This window comes from Artibeus jamaicensis, unplaced genomic scaffold (genome assembly GCF_021234435.1).
Source record: "Artibeus jamaicensis isolate MK-2021 breed Jamaican fruit bat unplaced genomic scaffold, CSHL_Jam_final contig_851, whole genome shotgun sequence".
NCBI lineage: Eukaryota > Metazoa > Chordata > Mammalia > Chiroptera > Phyllostomidae > Artibeus > Artibeus jamaicensis.
Window position 1 is genome coordinate 19,799,038 of NW_026521986.1, and position 6,000 is coordinate 19,805,037.

Genomic DNA, 6,000 nt, shown 5'->3' on the forward strand with positions numbered 1-6,000 from the left:
TAAACCCATTAGCCCTATGTTTATTTTCATAATCCACTGATGGTTCATTCAGGAACTATGATTCCCAGCACTCCCCCCGCCCTGCCTTTTTTCAGCTAGGAGTGCCCATCTAAGTTCTTGCCAACCAATACAAGTGCAAATGTCCATGTTTCTTTCAGGGTAAGGTCATATCCACAAGATATAAGTAACTTGGGTGTCTAAAACCCTGAGATGGAACACTCACTTCTGATGATTACTAGAAAAAGGATTCCTGAGTATTGAGCCAACACTGTTGATAGGTCTCTAACAAGAGCAGCTGGATGGTTTGTTAGTTACTAAAGCAGTCATCCACTCCATCAGTACAGGCATGGGTGGACAAAAGCAGGTTTACAGCTGTAATACAAATAAATAATAATACAAAAATAAACCCTCTGTTTTACATCCTCACAATTGTAAACCTACTTTTGCCAACCACTGTATTTCTTTTTGCAAGACGGTCTGGCTTCTGTGTTGTGATCTTGACTCACAAGTATTCCTGTCTCAAGCAAGGAACTGTGTTTCCAAGAATCACTTTTCTGGTGTACTTTTATATTAGAGTTTACCAATAAATGGACAATGGACTGGATGTTGCTCTCCACCAGGGAATCAACTTTTGAACCACGGTTCCTGAATTTTAGTGTGTTTCAGACTCACCTGGAGGGCTATTAAAGAGAAGATTTCCGAGTCCACCCTGGAGTCTTTAGCTCAGGAAGTGTGGGGTGGGTTCTGATACACTCTTTTATGCAGATATTGCTGGTGCTGAGATTGGGGAACCACTGATCTTGAACAATTGGAGCTCAATTCTTCACAAATGGCAGAGAGGGCAATAGAGAAGATGGTACCTTCTCAGGTTCCTTTTATGACTAGGTGGTAGAGCAACTTCATAAAAGTCTAGGATATCCCCCTGCAACAATAATTATTAAAGCTGTTTCACCTGTCTTTGTATCTTGAATTAGATGACAAACACTTTGAACAGTCGGCTGGTTGCTGCCTTTTGTGTTTTTCTTCCCCGAGGCAGCCTCGTGAACATGTGAAGGAACTAACATTGCTAAAATCAAGTGATCTATGTACCCACTGGATGACTACTGGCCTGTGACAGAGAACGCTTTTCTCCCACTAGGAGCTTGTTCCCATGTTCCAGTCATCAGACGGTTGGCTTATCACTGATTTTAGCACTTTAAATGATCCATTTGTCACGGGGGCTGTTAATGTTCATGGTTTAACAGGATTCTAGACATCACAAAGTGGGACAGACATTTGACCACTGAAAGGCACAGCACAATACATGTTACTCCTGCATTTTTGCCATTTCATTGTCTCATAGCACAGAGCCACTTAATTCAGGGTACAGGAAATGAACACTTACAGACCTTTGTCAGCCTGCGACGTGGGTACTTGAAAGAGCAGGTGCTTGTCATGTGAGATGGTAGGAAGGCTCTCTGATGTTTTTACTGCAATACTACTTACAAAACCTTTTTGAATCAAATCATCTTCCTGTTCAGGAGCCTATAATGTCATTGTCGCCCATACAGTCCTCTGGATCACAGTGAAATTTTTCTGCCATTATTCTGCCAAATCAGGATGTGGTGATGGAGGGGGTATCTCAGCAATCAATACCAGCTACCTCTGCAATGACTCATAATACTCATAACACTTTTTAATGATATAAAACAGATATTGATGCATATTTGTAGTCCAATCTTTATTCTCTGCAAAGATAAGCCATAAATAAGAGAGATTATCATCGTTATATAGTACCACATGATTCAGAAGATAAAGAGATAGTTGCTTATAAAAATGAATGAAACACTTTTCTACCTGTTTTATGTTGTAGCATCGCTAAGAACATTATTTATCCTTTGTGATATGATGTATAATTGTGTGCTTTTTGGTTTAAGAGGGCCAGCACATGGAAAGGCTAACAGCGTTCACAACTGTGAAACTTTTGTCCAACAAATATCCTCAGAGAAGTAAATCATGAGTTTCTAATTCAGGCCTTTTAACTGTATACATTTTATTTCCTGAATATTCACACTTCTTATTTTTTAATATAATGCCACATTGTGTACCTGCACTGAAAATGAGGCAAGGTCATGGCCATCCTATAATTTCAAGTTTTAAAAATATTATCACAGGTTACTGTTATAACCAAGACTGAACATTTTCACAACTTTGCTTTTAAAAAATTAAAATAGGCTACAGTAGCAGTGACAGTCACTGACATTTGACGTCTTCCCTAGAGGCATCAAACTACTGTGGGTTCGTCATGGCCTAAGGCCCAGCAGTAGAAGCAGGAATCTATGAGACCGGCTTCAAAGGTCCAGTGCACCTATGTTTAGGTTGCTGTGTAATGAAAGTCTAGTGGGAAAGGCACCCTAACACCACAGTATACCTATTATCATGCTTTTTAAAAATGCACACACCATCCAGAAATAAGAGATTTATTTCAAGGGATAGGAATAATAATTATATTATACATTTAGTGCCAATTATATGAGTTTAGCTTTCCTAACGTTTATATCAGATTCTTCTTAAAGTTTGGGTAGATTCATTCTTAGAATGTTTCGGTAGTTCATCTTAATATTAAGAATGGTCTCTCCAATATTATGTTTTACTAGGCAAGCACTTGGTGCTGTCCTATCATGTCACCTGCAGCTCTGGAGCTCTGGGGATTTGTATCTCTCTGTTGTCACTCAGTACTGGCTCCCTGGTCTTGGCCAAATGGCATAACCCCCTGCTTTTTGTCTTCAGTATGCAGTTTTTTGGAAGGTGAGAGAATGAAGGAACCACACATGGAATAGTGCCTTCACTATTCATCAATAGTGCCTTCACTATTCACCTTCATTTCTAAGCTCCTCTTTTGCTTTGACTAAATATTCTCATTCCATAATGTATGAAGTGCCACTCACTGATACTATTCTTATCTTTGCATTTCCTTTTTCTTTTCCTCCAAACAACCTCTATAAGAAAAAGCAGGGGGTTAGTCATTAATATTAAAATCTGGCTAATATTTTTACCTAATTTTTTTTCTTATGATTTTGTGAGAGAAATTTAAGAAATTTTCACTGATAAATATATATTTCTTATGGAACAAGTGTTCATTCAAAAGAAATCTTTTGGTTAGAGGGATTATATCTGGTTAGCATGTAGATAGAACTAGGGATATGAAACTTCAATTGCTATCAGTCATGTGTCTCATAAAGATAAATTCCATTATCATCTAATCTCTGGTAGAAGAACAATCTAAGAAGAAATGTTATTAAAGGGAAATAAGGATCTTGAAACTCTTTATGTCTATAGGTAATTTGACAAATTATTAAGCAAACTTTTGGTTTAGTCATTTATCCAATACATCATTCTTGAGCAACTGTTATATGCTAGCAAAACAGGCCAAACATCTTGTCTAAAACTATACACAGGAACTATTCATGACTGTCTTCATGGAGTTTACATTCTTTCTCAAAACTGTTCCAAAGTCCTCACCCCAGTAGACTATGATTCACTAACTTCCACTAAAGCCATGAGTTGCACATTTTTGTGGTAATTATTAGAAAGCCTTAATCTGGGGCTTTTTCTTTGTTTGTTTAAAGGAAATTGAACAAATGCTCTTATTTATTTGATAAATGTTCATTATTGCTTACTCTCTGTTACTAAGTTGTGGCAACAAAGTCCACTTTATGAATGCAAATGTACTATATCTTCATAGCAAACATGTTGAGTAAGTATTATTATTATTCCCATTTTACAGATGGGAAATTCATACACAGAGCAATTACGTAACTTACACAAGGTCATACAGCTAGTAAGTGGTAGGGACAGGATTCAAATCCAGGCCATTTGATTCTAGAGTTTGATGTCTGAATCATTAAACTTTGTCAGAAAATCTTATCCCTGATTCTAGGGGGAACTAAAAATATTAGTCTCGGAAAGGTGAAAATTTGTCTAATGTCATTAAGTATTTCACCTTCATTTCTAAGCTTCTCTTTTGCTTTGACTAAATATTCTCATTCTATAATGTACGAAGTGCCACTGACTGATACTATTCTTATCTTTGCATTTCCTTTTTCTTTTCCTCCAAACAACCTCTATAAGAATATATTATACTTACTTCAGTGTTAACATGCTTGTCACTTAACATTATTTTTGTCCTCTGCTTCTTATAATATGTTTCAAACTTTTCTCACTTGATTTTCTTTCCTGCAACCCAAATGCAGTTTCTTTTATGAGAAGATAGCCCAATATGGAGGAATAAAAATAACTAATACTTAACAGGATTTTTTTAACTTATACTGGCACTGGATAAGTGCTTGACATGTATCACCTCATTTCATTCACACAGTTATTAGATAAATTTGGTACTGCTTTCTTCTCCATTTTATAGTTATAAACTCGAGAATTTTAAAATACAATTAAATAGGCCAAAATATTCTATGGTCATGTTGGGATTTGAGTATGGGCTCATGAGATGCTGAAGGCCAAACTGAACTACTGGTTGTAGGTGGTTGAAAATAAGGACCCTGCTTTCTGCTGGGGTCCAGCTTGGCAGTGTGTTCTCGGGTGAGTTACTCAAACACAGTCTCTGCATTTCAGTTTAGCTACCTTTAGTTTAAAATACAGAGTACTTTTTATTGATTATATACCATATTTATTTAGAGTACTACCATATGGTATAGAGTACTAAATGCAAGGTATAAGGATGAGTAAAATATTATTCATTAATGACCTTAGAAAGTAATGATAATATAGTATTTATACCATATAATCATGTAAATATTGAATGAATCAACAAACTCTGCAAATGGACTCCATATTTTAATCATATGAACTCATGCACGTTACTAATGCATATGTAAAGACTAAGGGTGGCAAAGAATGGGTCCAATATAGTCAAGAGCCTCTGTGTTTACTTTCCATGTCCACAGCAGAAATCCATGCCAAGGAGAACATTTCAAATGATACAGGTGGTCAGTCTTAAAAATGCTTTTCTCCATGGACTCTGACAGAAAGTCACACATCTACAAAGAAATGACACTTGGTACTTCCCAGCTATATTTCAGGGAGGATATAATAAGATAGGCAGAAATATATGCTAGACTATATAGATTTTATTTTTAGTTTACTAGTCACATATTATAGTCTACACAGGTAACTAGATTTTTAATGAAGAAACTTTTAAATATTTTTATAATTTCTACAATATTAATAAGAATCAATTAATGATTATGGAGTAAAGTAGCTATAATGTGTTTGGATACATCTGAACAACTAAGGGCCACTTACTAGATATTATAACCTCATTAACAAAGAATACTAAATAGTTGACAAAATAAAGATATCTGTATCATCTCTTCATAGATTTGGGATGATTATCTTGAGAAGTATTGCAGAGAAATCTAACTTCCATGAGTGCCTAATGAAATTAAAGGAATTCTATGCAGACAGATATTAATATTCATCTCATTTTCTTCCAGAAACACTTCACAGTTACATAATTTATGATGTTAAATTTAGGCAATTCTTGACCTGTACCTACCAGTTCTAAATTGATACTTCAAAATAGTTCTTAGAACTGGTACTTTTCCATAATACAATGAAGCAGCATTGCATGATAACTGCAAGAAAAGACAGAAAGAATTGCAACATTAAAAAAAAATAGCCATTGCTCTGATTTTAAAAAAATAAAAGAGTGACATTTTCCTCTGTGATTTGGCTTATTTTGTTTGGTAGGTTATTCTACTTCCTGTCATGTACTTGGTTTTAACCTTTGGACTTCATCTTTTTGAGTTCATTGTTTAATTACAGGGGATAGAGTCCTCTGGGCTGCATCCCCAGCCTCTCTTGACCTCCCCAGCAGACTCAGAGCTCCACGCTCTCGTCTTGACCTTGAGCTGCAGGGATTAGCTACAGAAGTCCAGTGCCCTTGGGTTCAGCATCTCTTCGATTATGTTTCTGGTTTGAACCTGACTGCTGCGACCTCCTCTA